Here is a 26,709-nt window from a genome sequence, read left to right on the forward strand (position 1 = left end):
GGGGCGAGAGACACTGACAGAGTGACATGCTGGAGGAGAGAGAGGGGGCGAGAGACACTGACAGAGTGACAGGCTGGGGGAGAGAGAGGGGGGCGAGAGACACTGACAGAGTGACAGGCTGGAGGAGAGAGAGGGGGCGAGATACACTGACAGAGTGACAGGCTGGAGGAGAGAGAGAGGGGGCGAGATACAGTGACTGGAGGTGAGAGAGGGGGCGAGAGACAGTGACTGGAGAGGAGAGAGAGAGGGGGAGAGAGACAGTGACTGGAGAGGAGAGATAGGGGGGCGAGAGACAGTGACTGGAGAGGAGAGAGAGGGGGGCGAGAGACAGTGACTGGAGAGGAGAGAGAGGGGGCGAGAGACAGTGACTGGAGAGGAGAGAGAGGGGGGCGAGAGACAGTGGCTGGAGAGGAGAGAGAGAGGGGGGCGAGAGACAGTGACTGGAGAGGAGAGAGAGGGGGCGAGAGACAGTGACTGGAGGTGAGAGAGAGGGGGCGAGAGACAGTGACTGGAGAGGAGAGAGAGGGGGGGGGGGCGAGAGACAGTGACTGGAGGTGAGAGAGAGGGGGAGAGAGACAGTGACTGGAGAGGAGAGAGAGAGGGGGGCGAGAGACAGTGACTGGAGGTGAGAGAGAGGGGGAGAGAGACAGTGACTGGAGAGGATAGAGAAGGGGCGAGAGACAGTGACTGGAGAGGAGAGAGAGGGGGCGAGAGACAGTGACTGAAGGAGAAAGAGGGGGGCGAGAGACAGTGACTGGAGAGGAGAGAGAGGGGGGCGAGAGACAGTGACTGGAGAGGAGAGAGAGGGGGCGAGAGACAGTGACTGGAGGAGAAAGAGGGGGGCGAGAGACAGTGACTGGAGAGGAGAGAGAGGGGGCGAGAGACAGTGACTGGAGAGGAGAGAGAAGGGGCGAGAGACAGTGACTGGAGAGGAGAGAGAGGGGGTGAGAGACAGTGACTGGAGAGGAGAGAGAGGGGGGCGAGAGACAGTGACTGGAGGTGAGAGAGAGGGGGGCGAGAGACAGTGACTGGAGGAGAGAGAGGGGGGCAAGAGACAGTGACTGGAGGTGAGAGAGAGGGGGCGAGACACAGTGACTGGAGAGGAGAGAGAGAGGGGGCGAGAGACAGTGACTGGAGAGGAGAGAGAGGGGGCGAGAGACAGTGACTGGAGGAGAGAGAGGGGGGCGAGAGACAGTGACAGAGGGACAGGCTGGAGGAGAGAGAGGGGGGCGAGAGACACTGACAGAGGGACAGGCTGGAGAGAGCGAGAGGGGGGCGAGAGACACTGACAGAGGGACAGGCTGGAGGAGAAAGAGAGAGGGGCGAGAGACACTGACAGAGTGACAGGCTGGATGAGAGAGAGAGGGGCGAGAGACACTGACAGAGTGACAGGCTGGAGGAGAGAGAGAGGGGCGAGAGACACTGACAGAGGGACAGGCTGGAGGAGAGAGAGGGGGCGAGAGACACTGACAGAGTGACAGGCTGCAGGAGAGAGAGGGGGCGAGAGACACTGACAGAGTGACAGGATGGAGGAGAGAGAGAGGGGGCGCGAGACACTGACGGAGTGACAGGCTGGAGGAGAGAGAGGGGGGCGAAAGACAGTGACAGAGTGACAGGCTGGAGGAGAGAGAGGGGGCGAGAGACACTGACAGAGTGACAGGCTGCAGGAGAGAGAGGGGGCGAGAGACACTGACAGAGGGACAGTCTGGAGGAGAGAGAGGGGGCGAGAGACAGTGACTGGAGAGAAGAGAGAGGGGGGCGAGAGACAGTGACTGGAGAGGAGAGAGAGGGGGGCGAGAGACAGTGACAGAGGGACAGGCTGGAGAGAGAGGGGGGCGAGAGACACTGACAGAGTGACAGGCTGGAGGAGAGAGAGAGGGGGTGAGAGACACTGACAGAGGGACAGGCTAGAGGAGAGAGAGGGGGGCGAGAGACAGTGACTGGAGAGGAGAGAGAGAGGGGGGCAAGAGACAGTGACTGGAGAGGAGAGAGAGGGGGCGAGAGACAGTGACTGGAGGTGAGAGAGAGGGGGCGAGAGACAGTGACTGGAGAGGAGAGAGAGGGGGGGGGCGAGAGACAGTGCCTGGAGGTGAGAGAGAGGGGGAGAGAGACAGTGACTGGAGAGGAGAGAGAGAGGGGGGCGAGAGACAGTGACTGGAGGTGAGAGAGAGGGGGAGAGAGACAGTGACTGGAGAGGAGAGAGAAGGGGCGAGAGACAGTGACTGGAGAGGAGAGAGAGGAGGCGAGAGACAGTGACTGAAGGAGAAAGAGGGGGGCGAGAGACAGTGACTGGAGAGGAGAGAGAGGGGGGCGAGAGACAGTGACTGGAGAGGAGAGAGAGGGGGCGAGAGACAGTGACTGGAGGAGAAAGAGGGGGGCGAGAGACAGTGACTGGAGAGGAGAGAGAGGGGGCGAGAGACAGTGACTGGAGAGGAGAGAGAAGGGGCGAGAGACAGTGACAGAGGGACAGGCTGCAGGAGAGAGAGGGGCGAGAGACACTGACAGAGGGACAGGCTGGAGGTGAGAGAGGGGGCGAGAGACAGTCACTGGTGAGGAGAGAGAGAGGGGCCGAGAGACAGTGACTGGAGAGGAGAGAGAGGCGGGCGAGAGACAGTGACTGGAGGTGAGAAGGAAGGGGCGAGAGACAGTGACTGGATAGGAGAGAGGGGGCGTGAGACAGTGACTGGAGAGGAGAGAGAGAGGGCGAGAGACAGTGACTGGAGAGGAGAGAGAGAGGGGGCGAGAGACAGTGACTGGAGGTGAGAGAGAGAGGGGGGCGAGAGACAGTGACTGGAGAGGAGAGAGGGGGGCGAGAGACAGTGACTGGAGGTGAGAGAGAGGGGGCGAGAGACAGTGACTGGAGGTGAGAGAGAGAGGGGGGGCGAGAGACAGTGACTGGAGGTGAGAGAGAGGGGGCAAGAGACAGTGACTGGAGGAGAGAGAGGGGGGGCGAGAGACAGTGACTGGAGGAGAGAGAGGGGGGCGAGAGACAGTGACTGGAGGTGAGAGAGAGAGGGGGCGAGAGACAGTGACTGAAGGTGAGAGAGAGGGGGCGAGAGACAGTGACTGGAGGAGAGAGAGGGGGGGCAAGTGACAGTGACTGGAGGTGAGAAAGAGAGGGGGCGAGAGACAGTGACTGGAGGTGAGAGAGAGAGGGGGCGAGAGACAGTGACTGGAGAGGAGAGAGAGAGGGGGGCGAGAGAGAGTGACTGGAGAGGAGAGAGAGGGGGGGCGAGAGACAATGACTGGAGAGGAGAGAGAGGGGGGGCGAGAGACAGTGACTGGAGAGGAGAGAGAAGGGGCGAGTGACAGTGACTGGAGAGGAGAGAGAGGGGGGCGAGAGACAGTGACTGGAGGAGAGAGAGGGGGGCGAGAGCCAGTGACTGGAGAGGAGAGAGAGGTGGGCGAGAGATAGTGACTGGAGGAGAGAGAGGGGGGCGAGAGAAAGTGACTGGAGTAGAGAGAGGGGGGCGAGAGACAGTGACAGAGGGACAGGCTGGAGGAGAGAGAGGGGGGCGAGAGACACTGACAGAGGGACAGGCTGGAGAGAGCGAGAGGGGGGCGAGAGACACTGACAGAGGGACAGGCTGGATGAGAGAGAGAGGGGCGAGAGACACTGACAGAGTGACAGGCTGGAGGAGAGAGAGAGGGGCGAGAGACTCTGACAGAGGGACAGGCTGGAGGAGAGAGAGGGGGCGAGAGACACTGACAGAGTGACAGGCTGCAGGAGAGAGAGGGGGCGAGAGACACTGACAGAGTGACAGGATGGAGGAGAGAGAGAGGGGGCGCGAGACACTGACAGAGTGACAGGCTGGAGGAGAGAGAGGGGGGCGAAAGACAGTGACAGAGTGACAGGCTGGAGGAGAGAGAGGGGGCGAGAGACACTGACAGAGTGACAGGCTGCAGGAGAGAGAGGGGGCGAGAGACAGTGACTGGAGGAGAAAGAGGGGGGCGAGAGACAGTGACTGGAGAGGAGAGAGAGGGGGCGATAGACAGTGACTGGAGAGGAGAGAGAAGGGGCGAGAGACAGTGACTGGAGAGGAGAGAGAGGGGGTGAGAGACAGTGACTGGAGAGGAGAGAGAGGGGGGCGAGAGACAGTGACTGGAGGTGAGAGAGAGGGGGGCGAGATACAGTGACTGGAGGAGAGAGAGGGGGGCGAGAGACAGTGACTGGATGTGAGAGAGAGGGGGCGAGAGACAGTGACTGGAGAGGAGAGAGAGAGGGGGCGAGAGACAGTGACTGGAGAGGAGAGAGAGGGGGCGAGAGACAGTGACTGGAGAGGAGAGAGAGGGGGGCGAGAGACAGTGACTGGAGGAGAGAGAGGGGGGCGAGAGACAGTGACTGGAGAGGAGCGAGAGAGGGGGGCGAGAGACAGTGACTGGAGGAGAGAGAGGGGGGCGAGAGACAGTGACTGGAGAGGAGAGATAGGGGGGCGAGAGACAGTGACTGGAGAGGAGAGAGAGGGGGCGAGAGACAGTGACTGGAGAGGAGAGAGAGGGGGGCGAGAGACAGTGACTGGAGAGGAGAGAGAGAGGGGGGCGAGAGACAGTGACTGGAGAGGAGAGAGAGGGGGCGAGAGACAGTGACTGGAGGTGAGAGAGAGGGGGCGAGAGACAGTGACTGGAGAGGAGAGAGAGGGGGGGGGGGGCGAGAGACAGTGACTGGAGGTGAGAGAGAGGGGGAGAGAGACAGTGACTGGAGAGGAGAGAGAGAGGGGGGCGAGAGACAGTGACTGGAGGTGAGAGAGAGGGGGAGAGAGACAGTGACTGGAGAGGAGAGAGAAGGGGCGAGAGACAGTGACTGGAGAGGAGAGAGAGGAGGCGAGAGACAGTGACAGAGGGACAGGCTGCAGGAGAGAGAGGGGGGTGAGAGACAGTGACAGAGGGACAGGCTGGAGAAAGAGAGAGGGGCGAGAGACACTGACAGAGGGACAGGCTGGAGGTGAGAGAGGGGGCGAGAGACAGTCACTGGCGAGGAGAGAGAGAGGGGCCGAGAGACAGTGACTGGAGAGGAGAGAGAGGCGGGCGAGAGACAGTGACTGGAGGTGAGAGAGAAGGGGCGAGAGACAGTGACTGGATAGGAGAGAGGGGGCGAGAGACAGTGACTGGAGAGGAGAGAGAGAGGGCGAGAGACAGTGACTGGAGAGGAGAGAGAGAGGGGGCGAGAGACAGTGACTGGAGGTGAGAGAGAGAGGAGGGCGAGAGACAGTGACTGGAGAGGAGAGAGGGGGGCGAGAGACAGTGACTGGAGGTGAGAGAGAGGGGGCGAGAGACAGTGACTGGAGGTGAGAGAGAGAGGGGGGGCGAGAGACAGTGACTGGAGGTGAGAGAGAGGGGGCAAGAGACAGTGACTGGAGGAGAGATAGGGGGGGCGAGAGACAGTGACTGGAGGAGAGAGAGGGGGGCGAGAGACAGTGACTGGAGGTGAGAGAGAGAGGGGGCGAGAGACAGTGACTGAAGGTGAGAGAGAGGGGGCGAGAGACAGTGACTGGAGGAGAGAGAGGAGGGGCAAGTGACAGTGACTGGAGGTGAGAAAGAGAGGGGGCGAGAGACAGTGACTGGAGGTGAGAGAGAGAGGGGGCGATAGACAGTGACTGGAGAGGAGAGAGAGAGGGGGGCGAGAGAGAGTGACTGGAGAGGAGAGAGAGGGGGGGCGAGAGACAATGACTGGAGAGGAGAGAGAGGGGGGGCGAGAGACAGTGACTGGAGAGGAGAGAGAAGGGGCGAGAGACAGTGACTGGAGAGGAGAGAGAGGGGGGCGAGAGACAGTGACTGGAGGAGAGAGAGGGGGGCGAGAGCCAGTGACTGGAGAGGAGAGCGAGAGGTGGGCGAGAGATAGTGACTGGAGGAGAGAGAGGGGGGCGAGAGACAGTGACTGGAGGAGAGAGAGGGGGGCGAGAGACAGTGACAGAGGGACAGGCTGGAGGAGAGAGAGGGGGGCGAGAGACACTGACAGAGGGACAGGCTGGAGAGAGCGAGAGGGGGGCGAGAGACACTGACAGAGGGACAGGCTGGAGGAGAAAGAGAGAGGGGCGAGAGACACTGACAGAGTGACAGGCTGGATGAGAGAGAGAGGGGCGAGAGACACTGACAGAGTGACAGGCTGGAGGAGAGAGAGAGGGGCGAGAGACACTGACAGAGGGACAGGCTGGAGGAGAGAGAGGGGGCGAGAGACACTGACAGAGTGACAGGCTGCAGGAGAGAGAGGGGGCGAGAGACACTGACAGAGTGACAGGATGGAGGAGAGAGAGAGGGGGCGCGAGACACTGACGGAGTGACAGGCTGGAGGAGAGAGAGGGGGGCGAATGACACTGACAGAGTGACAGGCTGCAGGAGAGAGAGGGGGCGAGAGACACTGACAGAGTGACAGGATGGAGGAGAGAGAGAGGGGGCGCGAGACACTGACAGAGTGACAGGCTGGAGGAGAGAGAGGGGGCGAGAGACACTGACAGAGTGACAGGCTGCAGGAGAGAGAGGGGGCGAGAGACACTGACAGAGGGACAGTCTGGAGGAGAGAGAGGGGGCGAGAGACAGTGACTGGAGAGAAGAGAGAGGGGGGCGAGAGACAGTGACTGGAGAGGAGAGAGAGGGGGGCGAGAGACAGTGACAGAGGGACAGGCTGGAGAGAGAGGGGGGCGAGAGACACTGACAGAGTGACAGGCTGGAGGAGAGAGAGAGGGGGCGAGAGACACTGACAGAGGGACAGGCTAGAGGAGAGAGAGGGGGGCGAGAGACAGTGACTGGAGAGGAGAGAGAGAGGGGGGCGAGAGACAGTGACTGGAGAGGAGAGAGAGGGGGCGAGAGACAGTGACTGGAGGTGAGAGAGAGGGGGCGAGAGACAGTGACTGGAGAGGAGAGAGAGGGGGGGGGCGAGAGACAGTGACTGGAGGTGAGAGAGAGGGGGAGAGAGACAGTGACTGGAGAGGAGAGAGAGAGGGGGGCGAGAGACAGTGACTGGAGGTGAGAGAGAGGGGGAGAGAGACAGTGACTGGAGAGGAGAGAGAAGGGGCGAGAGACAGTGACTGGAGAGGAGAGAGAGGAGGCGAGAGACAGTGACTGAAGGAGAAAGAGGGGGGCGAGAGACAGTGACTGGAGAGGAGAGAGAGGGGGGCGAGAGACAGTGACTGGAGAGGAGAGAGAGGGGGCGAGAGACAGTGACTGGAGGAGAAAGAGGGGGGCGAGAGACAGTGACTGGAGAGGAGAGAGAGGGGGCGAGAGACACTGACAGAGTGACAGGCTGCAGGAGAGAGAGGGGGCGAGAGACACTGACAGAGGGACAGTCTGGAGGAGAGAGAGGGGGCGAGAGACAGTGACTGGAGAGAAGAGAGAGGGGGGCGAGAGACAGTGACTGGAGAGGAGAGAGAGGGGGGCGAGAGACAGTGACAGAGGGACAGGCTGGAGAGAGAGGGGGGCGAGAGACACTGACAGAGTGACAGGCTGGAGGAGAGAGAGAGGGGGCGAGAGACACTGACAGAGGGACAGGCTGGAGGAGAGAGAGGGAGCGAGAGACACTGACAGAGGGACAGGCTGGAGAGAGAGAGAGGGGCGAGAGATAGTGACAGAGGGACAGGCTGGAGGAGAGAGAGGGGGCGAGAGACACTGACAGAGTGACATGCTGGAGGAGAGAGAGGGGGCGAGAGACACTGACAGAGTGACAGGCTGGGGGAGAGAGAGGGGGGCGAGAGACACTGACAGAGTGACAGGCTGGAGGAGAGAGAGGGGGCGAGATACACTGACAGAGTGACAGGCTGGAGGAGAGAGAGAGGGGGCGAGAGACAGTGACTGGAGGTGAGAGAGAGAGAGGGGGCGAGATACAGTGACTGGAGGTGAGAGAGGGGGCGAGAGACAGTGACTGGAGAGGAGAGAGAGAGGGGGAGAGAGACAGTGACTGGATAGGAGAGAGAGGGGGGCGAGAGACAGTGACTGGAGAGGAGAGAGAGGGGGGCGAGAGACAGTGACTGGAGAGGAGAGAGAGGGGGCGAGAGACAGTGACTGGAGAGGAGAGAGAGGGGGGCGAGAGACAGTGGCTGGAGAGGAGAGAGAGAGGGGGGCGAGAGACAGTGACTGGAGAGGAGAGAGAGGGGGCGAGAGACAGTGACTGGAGGTGAGAGAGAGGGGGCGAGAGACAGTGACTGGAGAGGAGAGAGAGGGGGGGGGGCGAGAGACAGTGACTGGAGGTGAGAGAGAGGGGGAGAGAGACAGTGACTGGAGAGGAGAGAGAGAGGGGGGCGAGAGACAGTGACTGGAGGTGAGAGAGAGGGGGAGAGAGACAGTGACTGGAGAGGAGAGAGAAGGGGCGAGAGACAGTGACTGGAGAGGAGAGAGAGGGGGCGAGAGACAGTGACTGAAGGAGAAAGAGGGGGGCGAGAGACAGTGACTGGAGAGGAGAGAGAGGGGGGCGAGAGACAGTGACTGGAGAGGAGAGAGAGGGGGCGAGAGACAGTGACTGGAGGAGAAAGAGGGGGGCGAGAGACAGTGACTGGAGAGGAGAGAGAGGGGGCGAGAGACAGTGACTGGAGAGGAGAGAGAAGGGGCGAGAGACAGTGACTGGAGAGGAGAGAGAGGGGGTGAGAGACAGTGACTGGAGAGGAGAGAGAGGGGGGCGAGAGACAGTGACTGGAGGTGAGAGAGAGGGGGGCGAGAGACAGTGACTGGAGGAGAGAGAGGGGGGCAAGAGACAGTGACTGGAGGTGAGAGAGAGGGGGCGAGACACAGTGACTGGAGAGGAGAGAGAGAGGGGGCGAGAGACAGTGACTGGAGAGGAGAGAGAGGGGGCGAGAGACAGTGACTGGAGGAGAGAGAGGGGGGCGAGAGACAGTGACAGAGGGACAGGCTGGAGGAGAGAGAGGGGGGCGAGAGACACTGACAGAGGGACAGGCTGGAGAGAGCGAGAGGGGGGCGAGAGACACTGACAGAGGGACAGGCTGGAGGAGAAAGAGAGAGGGGCGAGAGACACTGACAGAGTGACAGGCTGGATGAGAGAGAGAGGGGCGAGAGACACTGACAGAGTGACAGGCTGGAGGAGAGAGAGAGGGGCGAGAGACACTGACAGAGGGACAGGCTGGAGGAGAGAGAGGGGGCGAGAGACACTGACAGAGTGACAGGCTGCAGGAGAGAGAGGGGGCGAGAGACACTGACAGAGTGACAGGATGGAGGAGAGAGAGAGGGGGCGCGAGACACTGACGGAGTGACAGGCTGGAGGAGAGAGAGGGGGGCGAAAGACAGTGACAGAGTGACAGGCTGGAGGAGAGAGAGGGGGCGAGAGACACTGACAGAGTGACAGGCTGCAGGAGAGAGAGGGGGCGAGAGACACTGACAGAGGGACAGTCTGGAGGAGAGAGAGGGGGCGAGAGACAGTGACTGGAGAGAAGAGAGAGGGGGGCGAGAGACAGTGACTGGAGAGGAGAGAGAGGGGGGCGAGAGACAGTGACAGAGGGACAGGCTGGAGAGAGAGGGGGGCGAGAGACACTGACAGAGTGACAGGCTGGAGGAGAGAGAGAGGGGGCGAGAGACACTGACAGAGGGACAGGCTAGAGGAGAGAGAGGGGGGCGAGAGACAGTGACTGGAGAGGAGAGAGAGAGGGGGGCGAGAGACAGTGACTGGAGAGGAGAGAGAGGGGGCGAGAGACAGTGACTGGAGGTGAGAGAGAGGGGGCGAGAGACAGTGACTGGAGAGGAGAGAGAGGGGGGGGGGCGAGAGACAGTGACTGGAGGTGAGAGAGAGGGGGAGAGAGACAGTGACTGGAGAGGAGAGAGAGAGGGGGGCGAGAGACAGTGACTGGAGGTGAGAGAGAGGGGGAGAGAGACAGTGACTGGAGAGGAGAGAGAAGGGGCGAGAGACAGTGACTGGAGAGGAGAGAGAGGAGGCGAGAGACAGTGACTGAAGGAGAAAGAGGGGGGCGAGAGACAGTGACTGGAGAGGAGAGAGAGGGGGGCGAGAGACAGTGACTGGAGAGGAGAGAGAGGGGGCGAGAGACAGTGACTGGAGGAGAAAGAGGGGGGCGAGAGACAGTGACTGGAGAGGAGAGAGAGGGGGCGAGAGACAGTGACTGGAGAGGAGAGAGAAGGGGCGAGAGACAGTGACAGAGGGACAGGCTGCAGGAGAGAGAGGGGCGAGAGACACTGACAGAGGGACAGGCTGGATGTGAGAGAGGGGGCGAGAGACAGTCACTGGTGAGGAGAGAGAGAGGGGCCGAGAGACAGTGACTGGAGAGGAGAGAGAGGCGGGCGAGAGACAGTGACTGGAGGTGAGAGAGAAGGGGCGAGAGACAGTGACTGGATAGGAGAGATGGGGCGTGAGACAGTGACTGGAGAGGAGAGAGAGAGGGCGAGAGACAGTGACTGGAGAGGAGAGAGAGAGGGGGCGAGAGACAGTGACTGGAGGTGAGAGAGAGAGGGGGGCGAGAGACAGTGACTGGAGAGGAGAGAGGGGGGCGAGAGACAGTGACTGGAGGTGAGAGAGAGGGGGCGAGAGACAGTGACTGGAGGTGAGAGAGAGAGGGGGGGCGAGAGACAGTGACTGGAGGTGAGAGAGAGGGGGCAAGAGACAGTGACTGGAGGAGAGAGAGGGGGGGCGAGAGACAGTGACTGGAGGAGAGAGAGGGGGGCGAGAGACAGTGACTGGAGGTGAGAGAGAGAGGGGGCGAGAGACAGTGACTGAAGGTGAGAGAGAGGGGGCGAGAGACAGTGACTGGAGGAGAGAGAGGGGGGGCAAGTGACAGTGACTGGAGGTGAGAAAGAGAGGGGGCGAGAGACAGTGACTGGAGGTGAGAGAGAGAGGGGGCGAGAGACAGTGACTGGAGAGGAGAGAGAGAGGGGGGCGAGAGAGAGTGACTGGAGAGGAGAGAGAGGGGGGGCGAGAGACAATGACTGGAGAGGAGAGAGAGGGGGGGCGAGAGACAGTGACTGGAGAGGAGAGAGAAGGGGCGAGTGACAGTGACTGGAGAGGAGAGAGAGGGGGGCGAGAGACAGTGACTGGAGGAGAGAGAGGGGGGCGAGAGCCAGTGACTGGAGAGGAGAGAGAGAGGTGGGCGAGAGATAGTGACTGGAGGAGAGAGAGGGGGGCGAGAGAAAGTGACTGGAGTAGAGAGAGGGGGGCGAGAGACAGTGACAGAGGGACAGGCTGGAGGAGAGAGAGGGGGGCGAGAGACACTGACAGAGGGACAGGCTGGAGAGAGCGAGAGGGGGGCGAGAGACACTGACAGAGGGACAGGCTGGATGAGAGAGAGAGGGGCGAGAGACACTGACAGAGTGACAGGCTGGAGGAGAGAGAGAGGGGCGAGAGACTCTGACAGAGGGACAGGCTGGAGGAGAGAGAGGGGGCGAGAGACACTGACAGAGTGACAGGCTGCAGGAGAGAGAGGGGGCGAGAGACACTGACAGAGTGACAGGATGGAGGAGAGAGAGAGGGGGCGCGAGACACTGACAGAGTGACAGGCTGGAGGAGAGAGAGGGGGGCGAAAGACAGTGACAGAGTGACAGGCTGGAGGAGAGAGAGGGGGCGAGAGACACTGACAGAGTGACAGGCTGCAGGAGAGAGAGGGGGCGAGAGACACTGACAGAGGGACAGTCTGGAGGAGAGAGAGGGGGCGAGAGACAGTGACTGGAGAGAAGAGAGAGGGGGGCGAGAGACAGTGACTGGAGAGGAGAGAGAGGGGGGCGAGAGACAGTGACAGAGGGACAGGCTGGAGAGAGAGGGGGGCGAGAGACACTGACAGAGTGACAGGCTGGAGGAGAGAGAGAGGGGGCGAGAGACACTGACAGAGGGACAGGCTGGAGGAGAGAGAGGGAGCGAGAGACACTGACAGAGGGACAGGCTGGAGAGAGAGAGAGGGGCGAGAGACAGTGACAGAGGGACAGGCTGGAGGAGAGAGAGGGGGCGAGAGACACTGACAGAGTGACATGCTGGAGGAGAGAGAGGGGGCGAGAGACACTGACAGAGTGACAGGCTGGGGGAGAGAGAGGGGGGCGAGAGACACTGACAGAGTGACAGGCTGGAGGAGAGAGAGGGGGCGAGATACACTGACAGAGTGACAGGCTGGAGGAGAGAGAGAGGGGGCGAGAGACAGTGACTGGAGGTGAGAGAGAGAGAGGGGGCGAGATACAGTGACTGGAGGTGAGAGAGGGGGCGAGAGACAGTGACTGGAGAGGAGAGAGAGAGGGGGAGAGAGACAGTGACTGGAGAGGAGAGAGAGGGGGGCGAGAGACAGTGACTGGAGAGGAGAGAGAGGGGGTGAGAGACAGTGACTGGAGGTGAGAGAGAGGGGGCGAGAGACAGTGACTGGAGAGGAGAGAGAGGGGGGGGGCGAGAGACAGTGACTGGAGGTGAGAGAGAGGGGGAGAGAGACAGTGACTGGAGAGGAGAGAGAGAGGGGGGCGAGAGACAGTGACTGGAGGTGAGAGAGAGGGGGAGAGAGACAGTGACTGGAGAGGAGAGAGAAGGGGCGAGAGACAGTGACTGGAGAGGAGAGAGAGGAGGCGAGAGACAGTGACTGAAGGAGAAAGAGGGGGGCGAGAGACAGTGACTGGAGAGGAGAGAGAGGGGGGCGAGAGACAGTGACTGGAGAGGAGAGAGAGGGGGCGAGAGACAGTGACTGGAGGAGAAAGAGGGGGGCGAGAGACAGTGACTGGAGAGGAGAGAGAGGGGGCGAGAGACACTGACAGAGTGACAGGCTGCAGGAGAGAGAGGGGGCGAGAGACACTGACAGAGGGACAGTCTGGAGGAGAGAGAGGGGGCGAGAGACAGTGACTGGAGAGAAGAGAGAGGGGGGCGAGAGACAGTGACTGGAGAGGAGAGAGAGGGGGGCGAGAGACAGTGACAGAGGGACAGGCTGGAGAGAGAGGGGGGCGAGAGACACTGACAGAGTGACAGGCTGGAGGAGAGAGAGAGGGGGCGAGAGACACTGACAGAGGGACAGGCTGGAGGAGAGAGAGGGAGCGAGAGACACTGACAGAGGGACAGGCTGGAGAGAGAGAGAGAGGGGCGAGAGACAGTGACAGAGGGACAGGCTGGAGGAGAGAGAGGGGGCGAGAGACACTGACAGAGTGACATGCTGGAGGAGAGAGAGGGGGCGAGAGACACTGACAGAGTGACAGGCTGGGGGAGAGAGAGGGGGGCAAGAGACACTGACAGAGTGACAGGCTGGAGGAGAGAGAGGGGGCGAGATACACTGACAGAGTGACAGGCTGGAGGAGAGAGAGAGGGGGCGAGAGACAGTGACTGGAGGTGAGAGAGAGAGAGGGGGCGAGATACAGTGACTGGAGGTGAGAGAGGGGGCGAGAGACAGTGACTGGAGAGGAGAGAGAGAGGGGGAGAGAGACAGTGACTGGAGAGGAGAGAGAGGGGGGCGAGAGACAGTGACTGGAGAGGAGAGAGAGGGGGGCGAGAGACAGTGACTGGAGAGGAGAGAGAGGGGGCGAGAGACAGTGACTGGAGAGGAGAGAGAGGGGGGCGAGATACAGTGACTGGAGAGGAGAGAGAGGGGGCGAGAGACAGTGACTGGAGAGGAGAGAGAGGGGGGCGAGAGACAGTGACTGGAGAGGAGAGAGAGGGGGCGAGAGACAGTGACTGGAGGTGAGAGAGAGGGGGCGAGAGACAGTGACTGGAGAGGAGAGAGAGGGGGGGGGGGCGAGAGACAGTGACTGGAGGTGAGAGAGAGGGGGAGAGAGACAGTGACTGGAGAGGAGAGAGAGAGGGGGGCGAGAGACAGTGACTGGAGGTGAGAGAGAGGGGGAGAGAGACAGTGACTGGAGAGGAGAGAGAAGGGGCGAGAGACAGTGACTGGAGAGGAGAGAGAGGGGGCGAGAGACAGTGACTGAAGGAGAAAGAGGGGGGCGAGAGACAGTGACTGGAGAGGAGAGAGAGGGGGGCGAGAGACAGTGAATGGAGAGGAGAGAGAGGGGGCGAGAGACAGTGACTGGAGGAGAAAGAGGGGGGCGAGAGACAGTGACTGGAGAGGAGAGAGAGGGGGCGAGAGACAGTGACTGGAGAGGAGAGAGAAGGGGCGAGAGACAGTGACTGGAGAGGAGAGAGAGGGGGTGAGAGACAGTGACTGGAGAGGAGAGAGAGGGGGGCGAGAGACAGTGACTGGAGGTGAGAGAGAGGGGGGCGAGAGACAGTGACTGGAGGAGAGAGAGGGGGGCAAGAGACAGTGACTGGAGGTGAGAGAGAGGGGGCGAGACACAGTGACTGGAGAGGAGAGAGAGAGGGGGCGAGAGACAGTGACTGGAGAGGAGAGAGAGGGGGCGAGAGACAGTGACTGGAGGAGAGAGAGGGGGGCGAGAGACAGTGACAGAGGGACAGGCTGGAGGAGAGAGAGGGGGGCGAGAGACACTGACAGAGGGACAGGCTGGAGAGAGCGAGAGGGGGGCGAGAGACACTGACAGAGGGACAGGCTGGAGAAGAAAGAGAGAGGGGCGAGAGACACTGACAGAGTGACAGGCTGGATGAGAGAGAGAGGGGCGAGAGACACTGACAGAGTGACAGGCTGGAGGAGAGAGAGAGGGGCGAGAGACACTGACAGAGGGACAGGCTGGAGGAGAGAGAGGGGGCGAGAGACACTGACAGAGTGACAGGCTGCAGGAGAGAGAGGGGGCGAGAGACACTGACAGAGTGACAGGATGGAGGAGAGAGAGAGGGGGCGCGAGACACTGACAGAGTGACAGGCTGCAGGAGAGAGAGGGGGCGAGAGACACTGACAGAGGGACAGTCTGGAGGAGAGAGAGGGGGCGAGAGACAGTGACTGGAGAGAAGAGAGAGGGGGGCGAGAGACAGTGACTGGAGAGGAGAGAGAGGGGGGCGAGAGACAGTGACAGAGGGACAGGCTGGAGAGAGAGGGGGGCGAGAGACACTGACAGAGTGACAGGCTGGAGGAGAGAGAGAGGGGGCGAGAGACACTGACAGAGGGACAGGCTAGAGGAGAGAGAGGGGGGCGAGAGACAGTGACTGGAGAGGAGAGAGAGAGGGGGGCGAGAGACAGTGACTGGAGAGGAGAGAGAGGGGGCGAGAGACAGTGACTGGAGGTGAGAGAGAGGGGGCGAGAGACAGTGACTGGAGAGGAGAGAGAGGGGGGGGGCGAGAGACAGTGACTGGAGGTGAGAGAGAGGGGGAGAGAGACAGTGACTGGAGAGGAGAGAGAGAGGGGGGCGAGAGACAGTGACTGGAGGTGAGAGAGAGGGGGAGAGAGACAGTGACTGGAGAGGAGAGAGAAGGGGCGAGAGACAGTGACTGGAGAGGAGAGAGAGGAGGCGAGAGACAGTGACTGAAGGAGAAAGAGGGGGGCGAGAGACAGTGACTGGAGAGGAGAGAGAGGGGGGCGAGAGACAGTGACTGGAGAGGAGAGAGAGGGGGCGAGAGACAGTGACTGGAGGAGAAAGAGGGGGGCGAGAGACAGTGACTGGAGAGGAGAGAGAGGGGGCGAGAGACAGTGACTGGAGAGGAGAGAGAAGGGGCGAGAGACAGTGACAGAGGGACATGCTGCAGGAGAGAGAGGGGCGAGAGACACTGACAGAGGGACAGGCTGGATGTGAGAGAGGGGGCGAGAGACAGTCACTGGTGAGGAGAGAGAGAGGGGCCGAGAGACAGTGACTGGAGAGGAGAGAGAGGCGGGCGAGAGACAGTGACTGGAGGTGAGAGAGAAGGGGCGAGAGACAGTGACTGGATAGGAGAGAGGGGGCGTGAGACAGTGACTGGAGAGGAGAGAGAGAGGGCGAGAGACAGTGACTGGAGAGGAGAGAGAGAGGGGGCGAGAGACAGTGACTGGAGGTGAGAGAGAGAGGGGGGCGAGATACAGTGACTGGAGAGGAGAGAGGGGGGCGAGAGACAGTGACTGGAGGTGAGAGAGAGGGGGCGAGAGACAGTGACTGGAGGTGAGAGAGAGAGGGGGGGCGAGAGACAGTGACTGGAGGTGAGAGAGAGGGGGCAAGAGACAGTGACTGGAGGAGAGAGAGGGGGGGCGAGAGACAGTGACTGGAGGAGAGAGAGGGGGGCGAGAGACAGTGACTGGAGGTGAGAGAGAGAGGGGGCGAGAGACAGTGACTGAAGGTGAGAGAGAGGGGGCGAGAGACAGTGACTGGAGGAGAGAGAGGGGGGGCAAGTGACAGTGACTGGAGGTGAGAAAGAGAGGGGGCGAGAGACAGTGACTGGAGGTGAGAGAGAGAGGGGGCGAGAGACAGTGACTGGAGAGGAGAGAGATAGGGGGGCGAGAGAGAGTGACTGGAGAGGAGAGAGAGGGGGGGCGAGAGACAATGACTGGAGAGGAGAGAGAGGGGGGGCGAGAGACAGTGACTGGAGAGGAGAGAGAAGGGGCGAGTGACAGTGACTGGAGAGGAGAGAGAGGGGGGCGAGAGACAGTGACTGGAGGAGAGAGAGGGGGGCGAGAGCCAGTGACTGGAGAGGAGAGAGAGAGGTGGGCGAGAGATAGTGACTGGAGGAGAGAGAGGGGGGCGAGAGAAAGTGACTGGAGTAGAGAGAGGGGGGCGAGAGACAGTGACAGAGGGACAGGCTGGAGGAGAGAGAGGGGGGCGAGAGACACTGACAGAGGGACAGGCTGGAGAGAGCGAGAGGGGGGCGAGAGACACTGACAGAGGGACAGGCTGGATGAGAGAGAGAGGGGCGAGAGACACTGACAGAGTGACAGGCTGGAGGAGAGAGAGAGGGGCGAGAGACTCTGACAGAGGGACAGGCTGGAGGAGAGAGAGGGGGCGAGAGACACTGACAGAGTGACAGGCTGCAGGAGAGAGAGGGGGCGAGAGACACTGACAGAGTGACAGGATGGAGGAGAGAGAGAGGGGGCGCGAGACACTGACAGAGTGACAGGCTGGAGGAGAGAGAGGGGGGCGAAAGACAGTGACAGAGTGACAGGCTGGAGGAGAGAGAGGGGGCGAGAGACACTGACAGAGTGACAGGCTGCAGGAGAGAGAGGGGGCGAGAGACACTGACAGAGGGACAGTCTGGAGGAGAGAGAGGGGGCGAGAGACAGTGACTGGAGAGAAGAGAGAGGGGGGCGAGAGACAGTGACTGGAGAGGAGAGAGAGGGGGGCGAGAGACAGTGACAGAGGGACAGGCTGGAGAGAGAGGGGGGCGAGAGACACTGACAGAGTGACAGGCTGGAGGAGAGAGAGAGGGGGCGAGAGACACTGACAGAGGGACAGGCTGGAGGAGAGAGAGGGAGCGAGAGACACTGACAGAGGGACAGGCTGGAGAGAGAGAGAGGGGCGAGAGACAGTGACAGAGGGACAGGCTGGAGGAGAGAGAGGGGGCGAGAGACACTGACAGAGTGACATGCTGGAGGAGAGAGAGGGGGCGAGAGACACTGACAGAGTGACAGGCTGGGGGAGAGAGAGGGGGGCGAGAGACACTGACAGAGTGACAGGCTGGAGGAGAGAGAGGGGGCGAGATACACTGACAGAGTGACAGGCTGGAGGAGAGAGAGAGGGGGCGAGAGACAGTGACTGGAGGTGAGAGAGAGAGAGGGGGCGAGATACAGTGACTGGAGGTGAGAGAGGGGGCGAGAGACAGTGACTGGAGAGGAGAGAGAGAGGGGGAGAGAGACAGTGACTGGAGAGGAGAGAGAGGGGGGCGAGAGACAGTGACTGGAGAGGAGAGAGAGGGGGTGAGAGACAGTGACTGGAGAGGAGAGAGAGGGGGGCGAGAGACAGTGACTGGAGGTGAGAGAGAGGGGGGCGAGAGACAGTGACTGGAGGAGAGAGAGGGGGGCGAGAGACAGTGACTGGAGGTGAGAGAGTGGGGGCGAGAGACAGTGACTGGAGAGGAGAGAGAGAGGGGGCGAGAGACAGTGACTTGAGAGGAGAGAGATGGGGCAAGAGACAGTGACTGGAGAGGAGAGAGAGGGGGGCGAGAGACAGTGACTGGAGGAGAGAGAGGGGGGCGAGAGACAGTGACTGGAGAGGAGCGAGAGACGGGGGCGAGAGACAGTGACTGGAGGAGAGAGAGGGGGGCGAGAGACAGTGACTGGAGAGGAGAGAGAGGGGGGCGAGAGACAGTGACTGGAGAGGAGAGAGAGGGGGCGAGAGACAGTGACTGGAGAGGAGAGAGAGGGGGGCGAGAGACAGTGGCTGGAGAGGAGAGAGAGAGGGGGGCGAGAGACAGTGACTGGAGAGGAGAGAGAGGGGGCGAGAGACAGTGACTGGAGGTGAGAGAGAGGGGGCGAGAGACAGTGACTGGAGAGGAGAGAGAGGGGGGGGGGCGAGAGACAGTGACTGGAGGTGAGAGAGAGGGGGAGAGAGACAGTGACTGGAGAGGAGAGAGAGAGGGGGGCGAGAGACAGTGACTGGAGGTGAGAGAGAGGGGGAGAGAGACAGTGACTGGAGAGGAGAGAGAAGGGGCGAGAGACAGTGACTGGAGAGGAGAGAGAGGGGGCGAGAGACAGTGACTGAAGGAGAAAGAGGGGGGCGAGAGACAGTGACTGGATAGGAGAGAGAGGGGGGCGAGAGACAGTGACTGGAGAGGAGAGAGAGGGGGCGAGAGACAGTGACTGGAGGAGAAAGAGGGGGGCGAGAGACAGTGACTGGAGAGGAGAGAGAGGGGGCGAGAGACAGTGACTGGAGAGGAGAGAGAAGGGGCGAGAGACAGTGACTGGAGAGGAGAGAGAGGGGGTGAGAGACAGTGACTAAAGAGGAGAGAGAGGGGGGCGAGAGACAGTGACTGGAGGTGAGAGAGAGGGGGGCGAGAGACAGTGACTGGAGGAGAGAGAGGGGGGCAAGAGACAGTGACTGGAGGTGAGAGAGAGGGGGCGAGACACAGTGACTGGAGAGGAGAGAGAGAGGGGGCGAGAGACAGTGACTGGAGAGGAGAGAGAGGGGGCGAGAGACAGTGACTGGAGGAGAGAGAGGGGGGCGAGAGACAGTGACAGAGGGACAGGCTGGAGGAGAGAGAGGGGGGCGAGAGACACTGACAGAGGGACAGGCTGGAGAGAGCGAGAGGGGGGCGAGAGACACTGACAGAGGGACAGGCTGGAGGAGAAAGAGAGAGGGGCGAGAGACACTGACAGAGTGACAGGCTGGATGAGAGAGAGAGGGGCGAGAGACACTGACAGAGTGACAGGCTGGAGGAGAGAGAGAGGGGCGAGAGACACTGACAGAGGGACAGGCTGGAGGAGAGAGAGGGGGCGAGAGACACTGACAGAGTGACAGGCTGCAGGAGAGAGAGGGGGCGAGAGACACTGACAGAGTGACAGGCTGGAGGAGAGAGAGAGGGGGCGAGAGACAGTGACTGGAGGTGAGAGAGAGAGAGGGGGCGAGATACAGTGACTGGAGGTGAGAGAGGGGGCGAGAGACAGTGACTGGAGAGGAGAGAGAGAGGGGGAGAGAGACAGTGACTGGAGAGGAGAGAGAGGGGGGCGAGAGACAGTGACTGGAGAGGAGAGAGAGGGGGGCGAGAGACAGTGACTGGAGAGGAGAGAGAGGGGGCGAGAGACAGTGACTGGAGAGGAGAGAGAGGGGGGCGAGAGACAGTGGCTGGAGAGGAGAGAGAGAGGGGGGCGAGAGACAGTGACTGGAGAGGAGAGAGAGGGGGCGAGAGACAGTGACTGGAGAGGAGAGAGAGGGGGGGGGGGGGCGAGAGACAGTGACTGGAGGTGAGAGAGAGGGGGAGAGAGACAGTGACTGGAGAGGAGAGAGAGAGGGGGGCGAGAGACAGTGACTGGAGGTGAGAGAGAGGGGGAGAGAGACAGTGACTGGAGAGGAGAGAGAAGGGGCGAGAGACAGTGACTGGAGAGGAGAGAGAGGGGGCGAGAGACAGTGACTGAAGGAGAAAGAGGGGGGCGAGAGACAGTGACTGGAGAGGAGAGAGAGGGGGGCGAGAGACAGTGACTGGAGAGGAGAGAGAGGGGGCGAGAGACAGTGACTGGAGGAGAAAGAGGGGGGCGAGAGACAGTGACTGGAGAGGAGAGAGAGGGGGCGAGAGACAGTGACTGGAGAGGAGAGAGAAGGGGCGAGAGACAGTGACTGGAGAGGAGAGAGAGGGGGTGAGAGACAGTGACTGGAGAGGAGAGAGAGGGGGGCGAGAGACAGTGACTGGAGGTGAGAGAGAGGGGGGCGAGAGACAGTGACTGGAGGAGAGAGAGGGGGGCAAGAGACAGTGACTGGAGGTGAGAGAGAGGGGGCGAGACACAGTGACTGGAGAGGAGAGAGAGAGGGGGCGAGAGACAGTGACTGGAGAGGAGAGAGAGGGGGCGAGAGACAGTGACTGGAGGAGAGAGAGGGGGGCGAGAGACAGTGACAGAGGGACAGGCTGGAGGAGAGAGAGGGGGGCGAGAGACACTGACAGAGGGACAGGCTGGAGAGAGCGAGAGGGGGGCGAGAGACACTGACAGAGGGACAGGCTGGAGGAGAAAGAGAGAGGGGCGAGAGACACTGACAGAGTGACAGGCTGGATGAGAGAGAGAGGGGCGAGAGACACTGACAGAGTGACAGGCTGGAGGAGAGAGAGAGGGGCGAGAGACACTGACAGAGGGACAGGCTGGAGGAGAGAGAGGGGGCGAGAGACACTGACAGAGTGACAGGCTGCAGGAGAGAGAGGGGGCGAGAGACACTGACAGAGTGACAGGATGGAGGAGAGAGAGAGGGGGCGCGAGACACTGACGGAGTGACAGGCTGGAGGAGAGAGAGGGGGGCGAAAGACAGTGACAGAGTGACAGGCTGCAGGAGAGAGAGGGGGCGAGAGACACTGACAGAGGGACAGTCTGGAGGAGAGAGAGGGGGCGAGAGACAGTGACTGGAGAGAAGAGAGAGGGGGGCGAGAGACAGTGACTGGAGAGGAGAGAGAGGGGGGCGAGAGACAGTGACAGAGGGACAGGCTGGAGAGAGAGGGGGGCGAGAGACACTGACAGAGTGACAGGCTGGAGGAGAGAGAGAGGGGGCGAGAGACACTGACAGAGGGACAGGCTAGAGGAGAGAGAGGGGGGCGAGAGACAGTGACTGGAGAGGAGAGAGAGAGGGGGGCGAGAGACAGTGACTGGAGAGGAGAGAGAGGGGGCGAGAGACAGTGACTGGAGGTGAGAGAGAGGGGGCGAGAGACAGTGACTGGAGAGGAGAGAGAGGGGGGGGCGAGAGACAGTGCCTGGAGGTGAGAGAGAGGGGGAGAGAGACAGTGACTGGAGAGGAGAGAGAGAGGGGGGCGAGAGACAGTGACTGGAGGTGAGAGAGAGGGGGAGAGAGACAGTGACTGGAGAGGAGAGAGAAGGGGCGAGAGACAGTGACTGGAGAGGAGAGAGAGGAGGCGAGAGACAGTGACTGAAGGAGAAAGAGGGGGGCGAGAGACAGTGACTGGAGAGGAGAGAGAGGGGGGCGAGAGACAGTGACTGGAGAGGAGAGAGAGGGGGCGAGAGACAGTGACTGGAGGAGAAAGAGGGGGGCGAGAGACAGTGACTGGAGAGGAGAGAGAGGGGGCGAGAGACAGTGACTGGAGAGGAGAGAGAAGGGGCGAGAGACAGTGACAGAGGGACAGGCTGCAGGAGAGAGAGGGGCGAGAGACACTGACAGAGGGACAGGCTGGAGGTGAGAGAGGGGGCGAGAGACAGTCACTGGTGAGGAGAGAGAGAGGGGCCGAGGGACAGTGACTGGAGAGGAGAGAGAGGCGGGCGAGAGACAGTGACTGGAGGTGAGAGAGAAGGGGCGAGAGACAGTGACTGGATAGGAGAGAGGGGGCGTGAGACAGTGACTGGAGAGGAGAGAGAGAGGGCGAGAGACAGTGACTGGAGAGGAGAGAGAGAGGGGGCGAGAGACAGTGACTGGAGGTGAGAGAGAGAGGGGGGGCGAGAGACAGTGACTGGAGGTGAGAGAGAGGGGGCAAGAGACAGTGACTGGAGGAGAGAGAGGGGGGGCGAGAGACAGTGACTGGAGGAGAGAGAGGGGGGCGAGAGACAGTGACTGGAGGTGAGAGAGAGAGGGGGCGAGAGACAGTGACTGAAGGTGAGAGAGAGGGGGCGAGAGACAGTGACTGGAGGAGAGAGAGGGGGGGCAAGTGACAGTGACTGGAGGTGAGAAAGAGAGGGGGCGAGAGACAGTGACTGGAGGTGAGAGAGAGAGGGGGCGAGAGACAGTGACTGGAGAGGAGAGAGAGAGGGGGGCGAGAGAGAGTGACTGGAGAGGAGAGAGAGGGGGGGCGAGAGACAATGACTGGAGAGGAGAGAGAGGGGGGGCGAGAGACAGTGACTGGAGAGGAGAGAGAAGGGGCGAGTGACAGTGACTGGAGAGGAGAGAGAGGGGGGCGAGAGACAGTGACTGGAGGAGAGAGAGGGGGGCGAGAGCCAGTGACTGGAGAGGAGAGAGAGAGGTGGGCGAGAGATAGTGACTGGAGGAGAGAGAGGGGGGCGAGAGAAAGTGACTGGAGTAGAGAGAGGGGGGCGAGAGACAGTGACAGAGGGACAGGCTGGAGGAGAGAGAGGGGGGCGAGAGACACTGACAGAGGGACAGGCTGGAGAGAGCGAGAGGGGGGCGAGAGACACTGACAGAGGGACAGGCTGGATGAGAGAGAGAGGGGCGAGAGACACTGACAGAGTGACAGGCTGGAGGAGAGAGAGAGGGGCGAGAGACTCTGACAGAGGGACAGGCTGGAGGAGAGAGAGGGGGCGAGAGACAGTGACTGGAGGTGAGAGAGAGGGGGCGAGAGACAGTGACTGGAGAGGAGAGAGAGGGGGGGGGGCGAGAGACAGTGACTGGAGGTGAGAGAGAGGGGGAGAGAGACAGTGACTGGAGAGGAGAGAGAGAGGGGGGCGAGAGACAGTGACTGGAGGTGAGAGAGAGGGGGAGAGAGACAGTGACTGGAGAGGAGAGAGAAGGGGCGAGAGACAGTGACTGGAGAGGAGAGAGAGGAGGCGAGAGACAGTGACTGAAGGAGAAAGAGGGGGGCGAGAGACAGTGACTGGAGAGGAGAGAGAGGGGGGCGAGAGACAGTGACTGGAGAGGAGAGAGAGGGGGCGAGAGACAGTGACTGGAGGAGAAAGAGGGGGGCGAGAGACAGTGACTGGAGAGGAGAGAGAGGGGGCGAGAGACAGTGACTGGAGAGGAGAGAGAAGGGGCGAGAGACAGTGACAGAGGGACAGGCTGCAGGAGAGAGAGGGGGGTGAGAGACAGTGACAGAGGGACAGGCTGGAGAAAGAGAGAGGGGCGAGAGACACTGACAGAGGGACAGGCTGGAGGTGAGAGAGGGGGCGAGAGACAGTCACTGGCGAGGAGAGAGAGAGGGGCCGAGAGACAGTGACTGGAGAGGAGAGAGAGGCGGGCGAGAGACAGTGACTGGAGGTGAGAGAGAAGGGGCGAGAGACAGTGACTGGAGAGGAGAGAGAGAGGGGGCGAGAGACAGTGACTGGAGGTGAGAGAGAGAGGAGGGCGAGAGACAGTGACTGGAGGAGAGAGAGGGGGGGCAAGTGACAGTGACTGGAGGTGAGAAAGAGAGGGGGCGAGAGACAGTGACTGGAGGTGAGAGAGAGAGGGGGCGATAGACAGTGACTGGAGAGGAGAGAGAGAGGGGGGCGAGAGAGAGTGACTGGAGAGGAGAGAGAGGGGGGGCGAGAGACAATGACTGGAGAGGAGAGAGAGGGGGGGCGAGAGACAGTGACTGGAGAGGAGAGAGAAGGGGCGAGAGACAGTGACTGGAGAGGAGAGAGAGGGGGGCGAGAGACAGTGACTGGAGGAGAGAGAGGGGGGCGAGAGCCAGTGACTGGAGAGGAGAGAGAGAGGTGGGCGAGAGATAGTGACTGGAGGAGAGAGAGGGGGCGAGAGACAGTGACTGGAGGAGAGAGAGGGGGGCGAGAGACAGTGACAGAGGGACAGGCTGGAGGAGAGAGAGGGGGGCGAGAGACACTGACAGAGGGACAGGCTGGAGAGAGCGAGAGGGGGGCGAGAGACACTGACAGAGGGACAGGCTGGAGGAGAAAGAGAGAGGGGCGAGAGACACTGACAGAGTGACAGGCTGGATGAGAGAGAGAGGGGCGAGAGACACTGACAGAGTGACAGGCTGGAGGAGAGAGAGAGGGGCGAGAGACACTGACAGAGGGACAGGCTGGAGGAGAGAGAGGGGGCGAGAGACACTGACAGAGTGACAGGCTGCAGGAGAGAGAGGGGGCGAGAGACACTGACAGAGTGACAGGATGGAGGAGAGAGAGAGGGGGCGCGAGACACTGACGGAGTGACAGGCTGGAGGAGAGAGAGGGGGGCGAAAGACAGTGACAGAGTGACAGGCTGGAGGAGAGAGAGGGGGCGAGAGACACTGACAGAGTGACAGGCTGCAGGAGAGAGAGGGGGCGAGAGACACTGACAGAGGGACAGTCTGGAGGAGAGAGAGGGGGCGAGAGACAGTGACTGGAGAGAAGAGAGAGGGGGGCGAGAGACAGTGACTGGAGAGGAGAGAGAGGGGGGCGAGAGACAGTGACAGAGGGACAGGCTGGAGAGAGAGGGGGGCGAGAGACACTGACAGAGTGACAGGCTGGAGGAGAGAGAGAGGGGGCGAGAGACACTGACAGAGGGACAGGCTAGAGGAGAGAGAGGGGGGCGAGAGACAGTGACTGGAGAGGAGAGAGAGAGGGGGGCGAGAGACAGTGACTGGAGAGGAGAGAGAGGGGGCGAGAGACAGTGACTGGAGGTGAGAGAGAGGGGGCGAGAGACAGTGACTGGAGAGGAGAGAGAGGGGGGGGGGCGAGAGACAGTGACTGGAGGTGAGAGAGAGGGGGAGAGAGACAGTGACTGGAGAGGAGAGAGAGAGGGGGGCGAGAGACAGTGACTGGAGGTGAGAGAGAGGGGGAGAGAGACAGTGACTGGAGAGGAGAGAGAAGGGGCGAGAGACAGTGACTGGAGAGGAGAGAGAGGAGGCGAGAGACAGTGACTGAAGGAGAAAGAGGGGGGCGAGAGACAGTGACTGGAGAGGAGAGAGAGGGGGGCGAGAGACAGTGACTGGAGAGGAGAGAGAGGGGGCGAGAGACAGTGACTGGAGGAGAAAGAGGGGGGCGAGAGACAGTGACTGGAGAGGAGAGAGAGGGGGGCGAGAGACAGTGACTGGAGAGGAGAGAGAGGGGGCGAGAGACAGTGACTGGAGGAGAAAGAGGGGGGCGAGAGACAGTGACTGGAGAGGAGAGAGAGGGGGCGAGAGACAGTGACTGGAGAGGAGAGAGAAGGGGCGAGAGACAGTGACAGAGGGACAGGCTGCAGGAGAGAGAGGGGCGAGAGACACTGACAGAGGGACAGGCTGGATGTGAGAGAGGGGCCGAGAGACAGTGACTGGAGAGGAGAGAGAGGCGGGCGAGAGACAGTGACTGGAGGTGAGAGAGAAGGGGCGAGAGACAGTGACTGGATAGGAGAGAGGGGGCGTGAGACAGTGACTGGAGAGGAGAGAGAGAGGGCGAGAGACAGTGACTGGAGAGGAGAGAGAGAGGGGGCGAGAGACAGTGACTGGAGGTGAGAGAGAGAGGGGGGCGAGAGACAGTGACTGGAGAGGAGAGAGGGGGGCGAGAGACAGTGACTGGAGGTGAGAGAGAGGGGGCGAGAGACAGTGACTGGAGGTGAGAGAGAGAGGGGGGGCGAGAGACAGTGACTGGAGGTGAGAGAGAGGGGGCAAGAGACAGTGACTGGAGGAGAGAGAGGGGGGGCGAGAGACAGTGACTGGAGGAGAGAGAGGGGGGCGAGAGACAGTGACTGGAGGTGAGAGAGAGAGGGGGCGAGAGACAGTGACTGAAGGTGAGAGAGAGGGGGCGAGAGACAGTGACTGGAGGAGAGAGAGGGGGGGCAAGTGACAGTGACTGGAGGTGAGAAAGAGAGGGGGCGAGAGACAGTGACTGGAGGTGAGAGAGAGAGGGGGCGAGAGACAGTGACTGGAGAGGAGAGAGAGAGGGGGGCGAGAGAGAGTGACTGGAGAGGAGAGAGAGGGGGGGCGAGAGACAATGACTGGAGAGGAGAGAGAGGGGGGGCGAGAGACAGTGACTGGAGAGGAGAGAGAAGGGGCGAGTGACAGTGACTGGAGAGGAGAGAGAGGGGGGCGAGAGACAGTGACTGGAGGAGAGAGAGGGGGGCGAGAGCCAGTGACTGGAGAGGAGAGAGAGAGGTGGGCGAGAGATAGTGACTGGAGGAGAGAGAGGGGGGCGAGAGAAAGTGACTGGAGTAGAGAGAGGGGGGCGAGAGACAGTGACAGAGGGACAGGCTGGAGGAGAGAGAGGGGGGCGAGAGACACTGACAGAGGGACAGGCTGGAGAGAGCGAGAGGGGGGGCGAGAGACACTGACAGAGGGACAGGCTGGATGAGAGAGAGAGGGGCGAGAGACACTGACAGAGTGACAGGCTGGAGGAGAGAGAGAGGGGCGGGAGACTCTGACAGAGGGACAGGCTGGAGGAGAGAGAGGGGGCGAGAGACACTGACAGAGTGACAGGCTGCAGGAGAGAGAGGGGGCGAGAGACACTGACAGAGTGACAGGATGGAGGAGAGAGAGAGGGGGCGCGAGACACTGACAGAGGGACAGTCTGGAGGAGAGAGAGGGGGCGAGAGACAGTGACTGGAGAGAAGAGAGAGGGGGGCGAGAGACATTGACTGGAGAGGAGAGAGAGGGGGGCGAGAGACAGTGACAGAGGGACAGGCTGGAGAGAGAGGGGGGCGAGAGACACTGACAGAGTGACAGGCTGGAGGAGAGAGAGAGGGGGCGAGAGACACTGACAGAGGGACAGGCTGGAGGAGAGAGAGGGAGCGAGAGACACTGACAGAGGGACA

The sequence above is a fragment of the Notolepis coatsorum genome, assembly GCF_963971535.1.
Source record: "Notolepis coatsorum genome assembly, chromosome: 5".
Taxonomy (NCBI): domain Eukaryota; kingdom Metazoa; phylum Chordata; class Actinopteri; order Aulopiformes; family Paralepididae; genus Notolepis; species Notolepis coatsorum.